Source organism: Populus nigra, chromosome 15 (genome assembly GCF_951802175.1).
Source record: "Populus nigra chromosome 15, ddPopNigr1.1, whole genome shotgun sequence".
NCBI classification, from domain to species: Eukaryota; Viridiplantae; Streptophyta; class Magnoliopsida; order Malpighiales; family Salicaceae; genus Populus; species Populus nigra.
Window position 1 is genome coordinate 14,420,682 of NC_084866.1, and position 16,569 is coordinate 14,437,250.

The window sequence follows — 16,569 nt, forward strand, 5'->3', positions numbered from 1 at the left end:
TCCTTGCAAAGCCTTTTCACCAGCATGCCCTAAGCGCATGTGCCAAAGTCTGGAATTATCTGCTTCATCATCTTCTATGCTCTTGGAGACAGCTGCTGTACCAGTAACTGTAGATCCATCCAGGAAATATAAGTTTCCTTTCCTCGTGCCTCTTAAGACAACTAATGCACCACGGATTGCTCTTAAGACTCCACCATGCATGATAATCTTATAACCACTGGATTCTAGGACTCCAAGTGAGAAGAGATTTTTCTTCAAATCAGGTACATACCGTACATCTGTTAGTGTCTTGACTACCCCATTATGCATCTTCAGATGGATAGTCCCAATCCCTTTGATCTCACTAACATCATCATTACCCATCAACACTACTCCTCCATCGAACTCCTCGAGTCTCGAGAATAAGTGCTTGTTAGGGCACATGTGATAGGAACATGCAGAATCAAGAATCCATTCACCATAATGGTTTTCTGGTGATGAGACCATGAATGCAGAGTCTCGTTCATCCTCATCTCGTGCAACGTTCACAGTTGGTTCATCTTTCTCCTTGTTGCCCTTAATTGGACAATCTTTCTTCCAGTGCCCCTTTTTGTGACAAAAGGCACACTCATCTTTTGCAAGATATCGTCTGTTTGATGATTCTCCTCTGGATTTTGAGCGAGATCTCCCTTGCCCTCGAAATCTTCTGGGGTTTGTTCTGCCTCTAACTGTCAATGCTTCTGACATTGACTCCTTGTGAACAATCTGGTCCTTCTTCCAGTACTCATTGTTCACCAAAGCATTGGACACATCAATGAATTTAATCTTTTCTTTACCATACAGTAAAGTGGTGACAAGATGTTCATATGTGTCAGGCAGTGAATTTAATAACAGTAGAGCTTTATCTTCATCATCAATTTCCACATCTAAATTCTTCAAATCAGCTATCATTTTATTGAAATCATTCAGATGCTCATTCATAGAAGTACCTTTCTTATGCTGAAACCGGAAAATCCTTTTCTTCAAGTAGAGACGATTCTCTATACTCTTCTTCATAAACTTGTCCTCCAGTGCTTGCCATAATTCCTTTGCAGAGTTTTGTTCTGAAAAGGCGTACTTCTGATCCTTTACAAGACAAAGTCGGATGGAACTGCAAGCCAACCGATTTATCCTTTCCCAGCTTTTATCATCCAGATCCTCCGGTTTATCTTCTATAGTGAAATCCAAATTCATTTGGAGAAGCATATCCATGACTTCACATTTCCACATGCCAAAATTACCTTTCCCATCAAACTTCTCCACCTCAAATTTGGTATTCAATACCGGGATGTATTGTGGAGGTATACTAGCATTCCCCACTGATTTTTCTTCTGGAATATCAGCCATTATGACGTCTTTGGATTACAAATGGAATCCCGAACTTGTTAAAACACACACTTTTATGCTCAAAAGTGCCAAAACAGTAACTTCGGTATGCTGTTTAACAACACGGACACCACGGTTGCGTCCGGAATGGTTGAAAATGCTAGGAACCAACTTGACTCAGCCAAAAACGGGTCAAAAAATCACTGAGTTGGCCAAAAAACCAATCTGACCGAGTTGACTCAGGAAAGGAATATTCTGTCTCTGATAAAGAATATTCTGTTACAGGAATATTCTCTTACTGTAAACGGAATATTCTTATTCTGTCAAGAGAATATTCTGTTACTGTTAGATGACGTGTCTGATGACGTGGCTGATGTGGACCTCTGTTGATGACGTGGATGCTGACTCAGCGCCTTCGTGTCGGATGACGTGACTGTCTTCTCAGGCGAGAATTCCGGCACTGACTGGTTTTTCCGGCTGTTTTCCGGCGAAACTTCGGCGAGCTCTACAGGGCTCGTTTCAACTCCGATTTCGACGATCTTTATATCGCCGGACTCGTGTCGACGAGAGGAATCTCCGCAGCTGGTCAAAAGCAAGATCCGAGAACTTTGAAAATTCTGCAACTTTGAATAGAGAGCTGAAAAACGTGTTTTTTCAGTGTTTAAGCTTCCCTAATGCTCTGATACCAATTTGTTGTGCATACTGGACCGAAAGCAAACACAAATAAAACACAAACAAGCAGATTTTACGTGGTTCCCCAAAGTCGGGTACGTCCACGGAGGCAACAGATTGTATATTAATGGAGGAATGATACAAACACTCAACTCAACCCAATACAACCCCACAAAACCCAGTGTTTCACTCTTACACTCTTTTCTCTCAAATCTGCTTTGTCTTCCTCTGCACACTTGCACTCTCTCTACACTTCACTCTCTCGTTCCTGTCTTCTATCTTGTATCTTGTTACATGAGAAAGGAAAGCACAAATATAGTGGCTGGAAAGGAGAGGGTGGTTGAAAAGGAGAGGGTGGTTGAAAGTGGTTGAGAAAAATGTTGACAATTGCAAATGTCGACAATTTGCTACAATTTTCCAGGTACTTGAGGCGATTACACTCTATATATTCTCTCAAAACCATCAATTCCCAAACTTTTGAAGCTCATTATTCTCCGTCAAAAGATATAAATGTTATTGAGGGATCGGATCTCCAAAAAAGACTTAGAAAACAATTTCCTAGCTACCTATTGAGGAGGTTAGTACAAAACAAACAATTTTGCATGTGGATCCATGTTTTTGGTGGTTCACTTTGAAGTTTGGGAATGCTCGAGTGGTTGTAACCAAAAGGAAAATTCTCAATGGATATTGTTTCATCTTTCTTACATATTATGTTCTCCGGAGGAAAGGTGCTACTTTGAATGGGTAAGATATGCTGTTGCTGCCACCCTGCGCTCGACTCTTTCATGATAGAGGGGCTACAAACAGATTTCTATTCCCTCAATTGACCATGTTGCTTGCTTCATGTTTATGGCATGCAAGAACCGAACATTCATGTCACTGAAAGTACTAAACTGAACTAAACCTTTGTTCCAAACTAGTTAGGGATTCAAGTAGAGAGTAACCTTGTTAATTAGCAGTTTCAAAGAACTCTTTCAATAGTTCTTACTTGGATCACAATTATAGGTTGCTGAATTTTGAATAAGAAATGCTTGTAAATTTGAATTAGGTATAGAGGCAATCAGATTTCCCTTTCTATCTATGCATTCAGCTGCAAAGAAAGCTATAGTAGACTTGTGGCAGCTTGCATTTTCATATCCGGTGATGACATCATTTTTATAATCAATGCTTATTGTTATCCTCTTATATTGCAGCGATTAATTAAAAAATTTGTTGTTTAATTTATAGGATAAAAATTAGATATCCAGCATCTCAATCTTAGAATAGAAAATATTGTATTATTAATGTATTATCTTATCATATGTAGTACTCTAATAATATATGTTGTTACTCATTTTTGGGTTCCCACACAAAAAAAAAATACAAAAAAAATATATCAAAAAAAATATTCGGAAGAAATCCAAAAAAAATAATAGGAACGAGAAAAGGATGCTAAAATATTGAAAAATTGCCAAAAATTGGTTAAGGAGGCTAAGAAATGCAAAAGGTTGAAATTTGACAGTTTATCGTCAACTGATGAGAGTCTTGTTGACAAAAAAAATTCAATTTTGAAAAAAATATATTCAAAATCAGATGTTTATGGACTCAATTAAATTTTATCCAAGGTTTAATTGAATTTATGGAGGGTTTGATTGCAAAAAAATTGATCTTCTAAGTCAATTTAGGTTTTTATTGGAAGAAATTAAAATTCTGGGGTCCAATTATAATTTTGAAGAGTTAATTAGTCAAATCATGGCTTAATTGCATAATTATTGAAGTTTGATGGCCAATTAAGGATTTAATTGAAACAATCCGAAACCAAGAACCAAATCAGACAAGGCGCTAAAATTAAGGGATCCAATTACAATTGTTCCGGGTTTTGATTACAAAATTGCGAAAATTTCAATGACCAAATCAGAAGAATCCAAACAGTGCCGTTTCCATTGAAGCACTATTCACTATCTTTTTAAACATGGCAGCAGTGGCGTTAAAGGCAGGAGACGTTAGCAGCGATAATGGAGCCGCTTCAATCAGGGGGCATTTCTCACGCCACCATGTACGCCGGCCGTTACTCTGTTGCCGGAAAACGTCTACATCCTCTGGCTATAAAAGCCAGAGGAAAGAAGTAGTCAGGAAGGAGGACCAGAGGAGGAGGAAAAAAAAAAGAACGAGACAGCGGGGAACGAGAGAGGAGAAAGAAGAACAGAGGAGAGAACACAGTGGGAAATTCAGGAGAGCGAAACGCAAAGGAAGGCCGCACGAGGATATAGAAACAGAAGAGCAAAGGAACAGCAGGAGAAACCGAACGGCGAAACCAAAAAACAAAGACAGCAGGGGAGGTTAACACCACCATCTGTTTCCTTTCTCCAGAAGCAGGTATGCTCATGTCCTTTCTTCGCAACAATTGACGCCAAGTTTGTCTAGAAAAACAAAAAGAAACAGGAGATGAAAGCAAGCCAAAATATCGTCATTTCGTTTTAGCTCTGTTAATAACCAGGGGTCCTCGTTTTTGCTATCTGCAAAAATGAAGGATGAACAGTGCGAAGGTAATATAATTACCTTCGCATTGTTCCATGCACGCGTAGAATTTTATGTGTGCATGGCTTAGTTGGGTCAAGCCGCATGGGTGGTCGGGTCCAGCTAAAAAAAAGAATTCTTTAAAAATTATTTTAAAAAAATCTGTGATTTTCGCAAATGTTTTACTGCATTTTAATCAATATTAGTTTGTATTTTTATACTGTAAAAATACAAATCTGGTATTGAAAGACCTGGTTTTTGTCAAAACATAAAAAAATAAATAAAATGTTTTGTTTTCATGCATACGACCAAGTCTCTCTAAAAAATATATATATATAAAAAATCATATTGTATCTTCATAAAAAAAAAAAGGTTTTAGCATGTATTTTGGTTTTAATAACCAGTTTATTAAAGTCACGAGAACTGACCAATATTCAAAAATTCCAAAAAAATTATTTTGTTTTCTTTTAATATTTGGGGTTACGACCTTATACGTAAAATGTATTCCAAATATTAAATTATTTGTTGACGTTAGAACGGTTAGGTTTTACCAAATAAGATAAGGATTTCTTTACCGAAGAAAACTTTTTCTTAAATCATAGACAGACCAACAACTAGAAAACACAATAAGACTTTAAATTTTATCAGACAATAAAACAATGCAGCTTACCTTAGGTAGGGTGTATTTGGGGTGCTAATACCTTCTATTTACGCAATCAGTTCCCGTACCCGATCTCTGAGACCAGTTAGGGTTCCTAGTGACCAAAATATTAGGTGGCGACTCCCATTCTATTTTTCCACTGATAAGAGACGAGAATTTCTTCTCTCCTAATATTTTCCAGATACAGGATAAGATACATTTTGAGGGTGGATGTATTCACCGCGATGCCACACACGTGCAACAATATAAATAGTAAAGGTGACTATTTTATTAGGTTAAACCTCTCAATTATCACAAACCTTGTTTTAATTTGATATTAGAAGTGATTTATCTTTAACAAATTTATTCTTCTAATTATTTTCTATTGCTACTTGCTTCAGAAACAGAGGCCCTTAATTATTTTCTATTGCTACTGCTTCACAGAAACAGAAGCCCCCTAATTATTTTCTATTGCTACTGCTTCAAACACAATCGTCTGCAACGCTACTGCTTCTCTGCAACGCTGATTTATTCTATGGCAGCCCCTCTACTGCTTCTCTGCAACAAAATATTCTCCTCTGTTTGTTGTCCATTGCTACTCCATCAGCAACGATACTGCCTCTCTGCAACGCTGATTTTCTGCCTCACGATCAGCGTGTTATTACTTGCTTCATTGTGCTACTGTTTCTAATACTGCCTCTCTGCAACGCTGATTTTCTGCCTCACGATCAGCGTGTTATTACTTGCTTCATTGTGCTACTGTTTCTAATACTGCCTCTCTGCAACGCTGATTTTCTGCCTCACAATCAGCGTGTTATTATCTTCCGCTGTTTCTTTGCTACTGCTCCAGAGTCAGCTTCTGTTTTTCTACTCATCTTCTGCAATATGGATCCTTCGGTTTTTGCTGCAGCTGACACCACTGTCAGCCCTTCTTCTCCCAACACCAATGCCAGCGCTTCTTCTCCCAACATCAATGCAGTCATGCTTCCCTCTGCTGCGACAGCAGCTGTTATTCCCCTCGCGAATACACAATAGGTCATCAACCTCAAACTCACCAATTCCAATTATCTATTTTGATGTATGTAGATGAAGCCATATCTGATTGGCCAAAAGGTGTTCTCGTTTGTAGATGGCTCGCATTCCTGCCCTTCTCCGCTTGATCTGTCAAGTCACTCTACTGCCGCCTCTGCCAACATTAATTCTGGCCCTTCCCAAGCGTTTCTCACATGGAAACAACAAGATCAACTCATACTCAGTGCTTTACTCTACTCCTTCTCCATTGATGTTCTTCACCTTGTGATGGACTGCCCAACTTCGGCAAGTGTTTGGAGCACCCTAGAACGTGCCCTTGCCTCTTCATCCAACTCTAGGATTACACAATTACATGGCTCTCTCCAGGATCTTCGTCAAGGTGATGATAGTGTCACTCTATACCTGCAGAAAGCTAAAGGCTTCTTTGACGAACTAGCTGCAGCGGGCAGAACTATCTCCCTCACTGACTTTAATCTCTATGTTTTTTGGGGCCTTCGCGGTGAATTTCAAGATTTGGTTACTAGTTTGTCGATCAAAGATGAGCCTCTTGCATATTTTGAGCTCCATAATCACTTGTTTATACATGAATTTTTACACGGAAGCTCTCTTCAATCCATTCCGGCTACTACACCGTTGCTTCTTACACCATCACACCCTCCCTCTGCATATGCTGCACAACGTGCCTTTGATGGATTTAATGGCAGTGGCTCCTCTTCTCATTGGGGCAGAGAAAGAAGAGGAGGTTGGAGAGGTAACTCCCGCAGCAATTACAACTAGTATCCTAGCCAGCCTTATTGTGGGAACAGTGGGAGCTCCTTCTGGCAGAACACCAGGAGCTACGACAGCAATTGGTAGCAGCAGACACAAGGAGGGCAACACCAGTGACCTCAGCTGATTAGATGTCAACTTTGCAGCAACATCGGACACTCTGCACAACAATACTCTCAACTTGTGCATCATGAAAATCAAGCCTCAGCCAACCTCTCTTTTAGTGATGCTTTAGCATCAAATCCTGTCACTTGGTTTCTCGATACATGTGTGAATCAATATGTTACTCTAGACATTGCCAGTATGACACATACAGATCCTTATTTTGTTAATGATCAATTATATCATAGCGATCAATTAATTTTTTTTTATTAGATAAAAAATGGATATTTATCATCTTATTCTTAGGGGAAAGGTCTGCTTCAAGGAGTCGCAACTTAGTATTATAGTCACTATAAACCTTAACTGTAATAGAGATTCTATAGTACATGACTAATTACACGAAAGAAAAGATATTATCACCCCTTAAACATCCTACCTGAAACAGACTGCATTATTTGTTTTGTTTAAAATTGCTAAGAATTTATTATTATTTTTTTCTTCCTATGATGTTCTTAACTCTGGTGTCAATGATATATACCTATGAATATTTTCAACTCTGATATTGGTAAATATTGTACAAACTTAAAAAGTACGATATTATTGATTCTAGCGCCAATAAATAAGTTTAGCAGAATTTTGAATTTTTAATGAAGAAGAAACAATTTTCTATTCTTTTTTCTTTTTATTTACCTTTTTTTATTTTCTCTTTTTAGAAAAGAATAAAAAAAGATGCATTATACAATAAATTTGTATTTAACAATAAAGGTCTGTATATTAAGCATATAGCAAAAATAAATACGCAAAATAAAAAAGATAAAACAAAGTCCAAGGGGCACAAATAAATCAATAAAAATCTACAAATATTTCTAGAATTTTTCAATATAGAAAAAGGACTTATTCGGCTAAATATTAAAATAAAATAGGGATAAAAATACATGGCAAAAGTACAATCCTTAGTAAACACAATTTGAAACATGACCCACTCTTTTTTTTTTTAGTATGGCTGGATCTAGCCCAGCTGTATGGGATGGATCGAATACAGCTGCCCGGCCCGGTTCCTGGTTTAGACCGGTAACTGGTTGGTTTTTCTGTGCTACAGTAACAGTGAATTAAATTGGCAGGGGAGGGAACAAGAAACGCTTGTCTTGCAGATGGCCTTGGGACGAAGATCTTGCTCGACTGCCAACTGGATGAAGCTTCTGTTCTTATTTCCCCGTTTTGCTCTCTGGCTTTTCTTATTCTTTCTAATTTATTTCTCTCCTGATCTCTCTCTCTCTCTCCCTCTGGTTTTCTTTTTTATTCTCCCCTGTTTTCTGCTTCTTTTCTTTTTGGTTTCGTTCGTTCGTTCGTTCTCTTCCCCCTTTTCTTTTCTTTTGTCTCCTGTGTCCTCCTCTGCGTTTTCCCCTGATAAGGATAAGATCTAGGGCTTTGTATTTTGGCCGGATTGGGACACCAACAGTCCTGCCACTGTTGGACTCTTGGTAGCGGTATTCTCGGTTATCTTGCACCTCGTGCCGGTGGAAGAAGGTTTGGCCGGACGAGGTAAATGGTAGTCCTTCCAAGTCTGGTCTGAAGGTGATGGGACCTGGCCAGTGAGCGTTTGTATAGTTTTCTCCTCTTCACAGGCGGGCTTTCTCCGTTTCGGACGAGGAAGATGATGAACAGGCGTCGTTTTGGGAGGGAACGGCCTTGTTCAATTGGGTCCTCCAATTTGCGACATTTATTAGTCAGCCCCTCCTGGGTAAACAGTAATTAAACCCCTGGATTTCAGCGTTTTGTACAGAACAGTTCTTGGCTTCCAATTTTATCAATATAGTCCTTAATTGACTCTTCAACTCTTAATTCTTTCAAAATTACCCCTGGAAAAGTCAATTAAGCTCCCTATATTACCCCCGTCGTTTCATTATGGTACTTGGACTTTAATTTCTTGCAATTGTTACCCAAATCAGCCCTGAATTTTAATATTTATTCAATTAGGCCCCTGATTTCATTAATTAAACTAATTCAAAGCTTAATTAAGTCCCCAATCTTATCAAATCTTCCAATTTCTTATCAAAACTTTGAGTTTGGGTTCTCTTGGGGGGGAAGTTCCCTCCAAAATAATAATTATTTTGATAAATAAATAATATTTTCTAATTAAAATAAATATGTTTATTTGATCGGAAGAAAATCCTTCATGTTACTAAAACTGGATGAGTAATTGGACTGCAGTATGCCTAACCAGGAGTATAGTGCTGAGCGAATTTGTCTATGAATCTTCGAGTTTTAGACTTGCTGTTTCGAGCTTCTTCCACAAGCTTTGCCATTTTAGCCGCCACACAGTCTTCAACTTTTAAGCAGTAGTTCTAACACCCCATTACCACCAAAGCCAAATTGAATTCAAAAACAATTCACAGAGTGTCAGAGAGAACTATTGACACCATTTAAGTTAACAGTTTCAACCCACACTACGGAATCCACTTGTTTGGTAACGGGAAATGACCCTACAGTTAAAGTCTTCTCGTCCACTTCACAGTTACCATCAACAACAACTCCATCAATTGGTATAACTTCACCAGCCTTAACTGCAAGAACAGTGTTTAACTTTACCTCATCAACATCTACTTCTTCCGGACACGCAACATCGGGTGATCGATTAGGATTGATCAGGAGTAGCCACCTAACTAGTTGTTTGGTTTAGAGTTGGTAGGAAAACTTGAGTGTATTGTTCTTGTAAAAAATTTTAAGGTAAGAAACTGATTGTGGCTAGAAAAAGTATTAATACTCCTAATACACCTTACTTGAGGTAAGCTACTTTGCGGTTGATGTGGTTTAGAGATTTTGACAGTTGTTCATATAAAGACTTCTTTTGTGGCATTCACAATTTTTTCAATAATCGTCTTGACCATATAAAATGATAAACACATGATATATTAACTATATATTTAGCTTCACATATTAACGAAGTGATTATAGATTGCTTACTTGAATTCCATGTGAATGATGTGTCTCCAATGTAGAAAACAAAATCCATAGCACTCTTTCTATCATTTATATCTCTAACTCAATTACTATCACTATAGATCATAAGATCAAAACTATTAGAATATTCATAAAATAAGCCAAAATCAATAGTACATTTGATATATCAAAAAATTCACTTCAAAGCTTTGAAGTGAGTCATAATTAATGTTTTCATAAACCTACTCACAAGTCATACTCTAAAAAGAATATCCAAACGAATACATGTCAAATACCTCAAACTCTTAACTAGGCTTTTGATTAATGTTGTAGAGTATATCTTTTCCCCTTCATCATTATTTGGCATCTTCACTCCACACTCAACTGAAGTATTTATTTTTGAACAATCCTCTATTTTGAACTTCTTCAGAATCTCCTTTACGAATTTATCTTAGCTTGTAAAGATTTTATGTATTTATTTTTGTATAATCCTCCATTTTAAACTTCTTAAGAATCTCCTTTAAGAATTTATCTTAGCTTATAAAAATTTTATCTTCTTCTTGTTTGATTTGAATCCCAATAGCATTTGTAATATAAAAAAAAAAGGAAGAAGGGAGACATTGCTTACCCAATTCATGTCATTGTTTGGGCTTGAGTTATTTGGGTAGGCATTGTTTCAATATGGTAAGGCTGGGTCGTTATGTTATGGTAATTGGGTAAGAAAGAATATCATATCTATATTACTAGTTTATTTATTTATTTTAATTAAATATACAATCATTTTTAATCTCGTGGTAAGAATAGATCTATGAACTTAATCTCAAACCTTGAAAACTAATTTGAAGGTATTAAGTGATCATATATAAAAACAAAAAACTAATATGTTGGCAATTTTATTCTAAAATTAATAAAGGATGATAAGCAAGAACATGTTTGGAAGGAAACAATCTACTTTGAATTATAATAATTAAGTTAATAAATATCCTAAATTTATTATAAATATTGGAAGAACGACTTGTGACGCTAATTTACAGTCACCTTATTTAGAACTTCTACTCTAAATTTATTATAATCTATTGTATCAATTGGTTAGATTGTATATTAATCCAAAGTAAATTTCTTATTTTAACAACTTCGAAGATGCAACTCCATCTAGTGTCCTTGGAAAAGGTGTTGATGGACTTTTGTTTCCCGGAGAAAACTCCCTTAAAACCCTTGAGCACCACCTTCTCTAAAATATCTGTCTTTGCCTTAAGTCAGGGGCTCTGCATCTTTTTAAAGTCAATTAACAAGTTTCAACTCAACTCTGTATCTTCTCTAGATATGTCTGTGACTGTGCCCCATAAAGAATTCCTCTTCTTCTTTGGGCCTTGATGTTCTCACAACCTATCTAACAACTCGTCCATCAAGTTTTCGATCCCCAATTAAGATGGTTCCATGTCTTGAAGAATTCTTAAATCCTGCGTAACTTGAATTCACGACATAACTCAAAGAAAAGAAAATCAAGTCCCCCAAAGCGGGAGCAAATTACACCAACACTTTGTTCCAATTTCCAGCATCCATCTCGAATCACTAATCATCATCAATAACGAACAAGGCAATCTTGATAAATGAGATTTTACTCTGTAATTTGACCTGAAACATGCAAATTAAAATTCAAAGTGTGAGCATTGAATTTCTTGTCAGTTTACACCTTTCTGTGGTGTTTCCTCTTTCCATTGATTGAAGAGCGTCTAAAAGGAAAAACTGAAGAGGCAAAAGTTCTGTTGTACAGTGAAAAAGAGCATGAGAAATACACAAAAACAGAGATGCATGAATCCTTCTCCACTAGCGGCTCGCGTCCATCGGATCATTGTGGTTTCAAGACTGATGCCCAATCATTGCCCTCTTTGTTCGATTCCTCAGAACTTTTGAAAATTGCATATTCCATATAATAGATGCCCCGAGTTTTAGAATTTACCCTCGGGGCAAGTCTGTGCAAGGGCATAAGGGGACGGGGGATTTGACAAGGGCTGAGGGGTGGGTGAGATGCTATGTCAAGAAATGATTTTGTAGAATTTCTTCATATTTATTGAATAACTAAGATAGGAGTCTTGATCAAGGCAAGAACGTAGGCTTTCCAAGACGATGGACCAGAAGGAGAGAAGGAAGGCTCATTCTGCTACACACTGACTCTTAGTCTCAAAGAAGAAACAATTACTTGGCTCAATAACCTTGGCACATCAAACACTCATTTGCACATTGCTGCACTCCTCGGTCATGCCGAGTTTGCCATGGTGGTGATGCAATGCTGTCCTCATTTACCATTTTTTGTCTTTCTGCTCATCAGACATGTACATGCTTCATTTAAGGAAACTATCTATACACAACCGCGCTAAGTTATTTCTGCTTCTGCTTCTGCTTCTTCTTCTTTTTATAATAGTCGACTATTATTATAGAAAGGTCGAGCCAAAATTAGGGGCTAGCTAGCATAAAAGAAAAACAGAGGACAGGGGGAGGAAGTAATAACATATCCAACCCTTTGAGCCTATTTGCTATAACGAATCTCTAAACAAACCCAAACATCTGTACGTAAAGCTTTTTTTCATTTGTGTTCAATGGATTCATAGTCGGTGTCATATCCTAATTTTATTTACAAACACCAGAGTTGGAATTATTCGAGCTCGAATATTCACTGGCGTCAGAGTCATGAATATTATAAACAAATCATCATAGCATAAACTAAAAAACATTTAGCAATTTAAGACAAAACCAGCAATGCAGTCTGCCTTAGACAGAACGTTTAAGGGGTGATAATATCTTCCCTTTTACGTAACCAATCCCGAGCCATAGAATCTTTGTTGACCAGTTAGGGTTCCTAGTGACCATAATACTAGGTGACGACTCCTCAAACAAGACATTTTCTTTTAAAAGAATAAGATGCCAGAAATCTGTTCTTTTTCCTTAATATATGAATTATTTTTAGGGCCGTCGCGATGTCGGGTGCGACAGTCGGGAAAGGTGTCATTAAGTCCAGTCTAGCTTAACGAGTCAACTTGATAGTGCGAAAAATGTTTTACTCTCAAACTAGGTTCAACTTGATAGTATGAAAAATGTTTTACTCTCAAACTAGGTTTTATTAAATTAGATAGGAGTTAACCCCATTAAATTATATTAATCTATAAGGTCAACATATGGTCTAGTTAAAATCCAAGTGAAACTAGATTTTACTTTTCAAATATTTTTTAAAATGACTTTGTTATAATTTTTTTAAAAAAAAATCTTAAAAAAATATTATTTTAAATTGAATCACTCAATCTATTACTTGAATAAGTTTTATAAGTATAATAGACATAAGTATAATATTAGTTTGATGGAGTCAACTCTCAAGTTTTTTAAAACCTAAATCAAGTTAGGTTCCGGATTAATTTATCAATCTTGAATCCAATTTAATAATGCTGATTAAAACAAACAACATCATAGTAGCTCAATGTCAGTTTTTTTTTTTTATTATGGAAAAATATGAGTAAAAGGTTAACGCTAGGAATTGCTCACTTTGCATGACAATGATGGATACGTAATACTTGCTACTTTCTTTATGGAAATAACATGTGAAAAATCATGCTTTAATTTTGATGATGATGGTAAAATCAAATAATATCATTGATAAAATAAATCACAAATGATAATATTTCTAAAATAACTTGATTCATATTTTAGAAATATAATTCACATCCGAGTTAATTAATACTTTCACAAATTAATATGATAGGTTTTAATATTTACTTTTAATATATATAAAATAAAAGATATTAAGAGTTGATTAATGTTGTTAAGCTATATATGTTTATAAAAATCATTTCCATTAAACCATATGATATGTTGAAATATGTACATATTTTGAATTTAATATTAGTAATTATAAAATTTATTTATTTAATAAAAACTGCTCCACTTAATTTTGTTCTCTCATTATTGCTCATTTTTCTTCTTTTGAATTGTCTTATCTCTTTTTCTTTTTTGTCTCCCATCTCTCAATCCTTCATGATTCAAAATACATAGCAATTTACGTTAGAAATATTGATGAAAAATTAAATATAAGAAAAAAATACAAAAAAAATGATATTTTAGTAAAGCATTTACATTTCCATTGAAAGATGCCACATGTATTAATATAAGGTCCATTGTCCATTAATTAATTGGTGGTTGCATTCTAACACTTAGATTTATTTTTTATGCTTAAGCATTTAATTTTTTTTATAAACTAAATTGAAAGTAAAACATATTATCCATTCTCAAGCTTATAGAGCAATGGTCTCATGGACCCATTTGGTAGAAAAAAAGCTTGAGAGCAACGGTTTTATAAACCATTCCACTGGCCTATATCGTGGAAAAAATATAGATGGCAATAGTCTTACAGACCCATCTCACACTGCAAATTCCTATCCATCTTACTTGTTGACTGTGTTACAAAAAATAGACTGATAAGAACTATAGAAAGAAAAAAAGAAAAAAAAGCTTACTTGTGGACCATCCCACTGGCCTATATTGTGGACAAAATACAAATGACAAATTGGCAATAGTCTCACAAACCCATCTCACACTATAAATTCTTATCCATCTTATTTGTTGATTGCGTTACAAAAAATAGACTGATAATTAAGTACTTTACAAAGAACATAAAGAAGAGACTTATTTTCATGACAATGACAAGAAGTATTTCAGAAATATTATTATTTGTTGTTCATTTCGTCAAAGATACTATTTGATTTTGCCATCACCATCAAAATTAAAGCATAATTTTCCACACGTTATTCCATAAAAAAAGTAGCAAGTCTTCCATATCCATCATCGTCATGCAAAGTGAGCTTCCTAGCGGTAACTTTATAAGAAGAGTACAAGTTTTTGATTAATTATTTTTATGCAATTCATTTTTTCCCTACCATGTGGTTTTAATCAGCATTATTAAATTAGATTTAAGATATCTAAAAACTAACTTGATTCATATTTAAAAAAATAATTGAATTGCAACATGTCAGTTTTTTTTTAATGGAAAAACATGAATAAAAGGTTAACGATAGGAAGCTCACTTTGCATGATGGATACATAAGACTTGCTACTTTCTTTATGGAAATAACGTGTGGAAAATCATGGCTTAATTTTGATGGCGATAGCAAAATCAAACAGTATCATTGATAAAATGAACAACAAATGATAATATCTCTAAAATACTTCTTCTCATTGTCATGTCAACAAGTCTTCTTCTTTTTTTTTTTCTAAGGTACTTATCAGTAGTTTTTGACAATCAACAAGTAATAGATGGATGCAGTGTCAGATGGGTCTGTGAGACCATTGCTATCTGCATTTTTTCCACGATTTGGGTTAGTGGGATGGTCTGTAAGATCATTATCATCTGCATTTTTTTCCACAATATGTCTAGAGGGATGGTCCATGAGACCATTGCTATCAAGCGTTTTTTGTTTTTTCAACTTTTTTGTATTTTGTATTTTGTTTTAATTTCAATTTAGTGTATAAAAAAGAATTAAATGCTTAAGCATAAAAAATAAATCTCAAGCATTAGAATGCAACCGCCGATCGATTAGTTAATGGAAAATGGACCTTAGATTAATATATCACGCATCTTTCAATGGAAATTTAAATACTTTACTAGAATTAGATACTCTCTTTCTCCAATATCACTTTTTTTGTATTTGCTTTTTGGTTATATTTATTTTTTTTTATTAATATTCCTAACGTAAATTGCTATGCATTTTGAATCTTGAAGGATTGAGAGATGAGAGACAGAAAAGAAAAAAAGACAAGATAGTTCAGAAAAAGAAAAAAAACAATAGTGAGAGACAGATGAGAGAACAAAAATGGAACAATTTTTATTAACTAAATAAACTTTATAATTACTAATATTAAAATCAAAATATGTACACATTGCAAATATTTAAACATATATAGCTTAACAACATTAATCAACTCTTAATATCTTTCATTTTATATATATTAGAAGTAAATATTAAAACCTATTATATTAGTTAGTTATAATTATTCTAACTAATTCATATTTATTTTGGTATTGATATCTCCATCTATTTATAGCTGGAGAAAAGAACATTACTTGCTTTTATTGTTTTTTCTTGCTTGGAAGATAAGATATGCTAATATTCAAGCTGTTTGAGTGCCACTCATTTTAGTAGATTTTTATTTTTTTTATATTAGTATACCAATTTTTTATTATTATATCAATTAAATACTTTTTTTCTTGTTTTTGTTTATAGTATGACTTTGATCAAATGAAATTGAGTTTAGATTTTCCTCTAAAATAAATAATTGTTTTGATGAATAAATAATTATCTCCCTATCAAGTTTTTGCCGCACCACTTTGATGGCTTACTGTAGAGACAAATTTGGTCCATCTTTTGATTTCTAATTCCACGGCTTTGGTTTGATTTATTTTCAGTCATTCTCTGAATATCTTTGTTACTTGATAGATTTTTTCTGGATATGCCCTGGTTGGTACTGTTTTTCAAATAAAAATCAGATAAAATTTGATTTTTTTATTTAAAATTATTTATATATATATATAT

At 34.9% G+C, this 16,569-nt stretch overlaps 1 pseudogene; it reads right to left on the reverse strand.

The window, feature by feature from the left end:
• The window catches only part of LOC133674013 (cadmium/zinc-transporting ATPase HMA2-like), a 49,655-nt pseudogene extending 37,354 nt beyond the window's left edge, over nt 1-12,301 (reverse strand).
• Nucleotides 12,302-16,569: the final 4,268 nt, after the last annotated feature.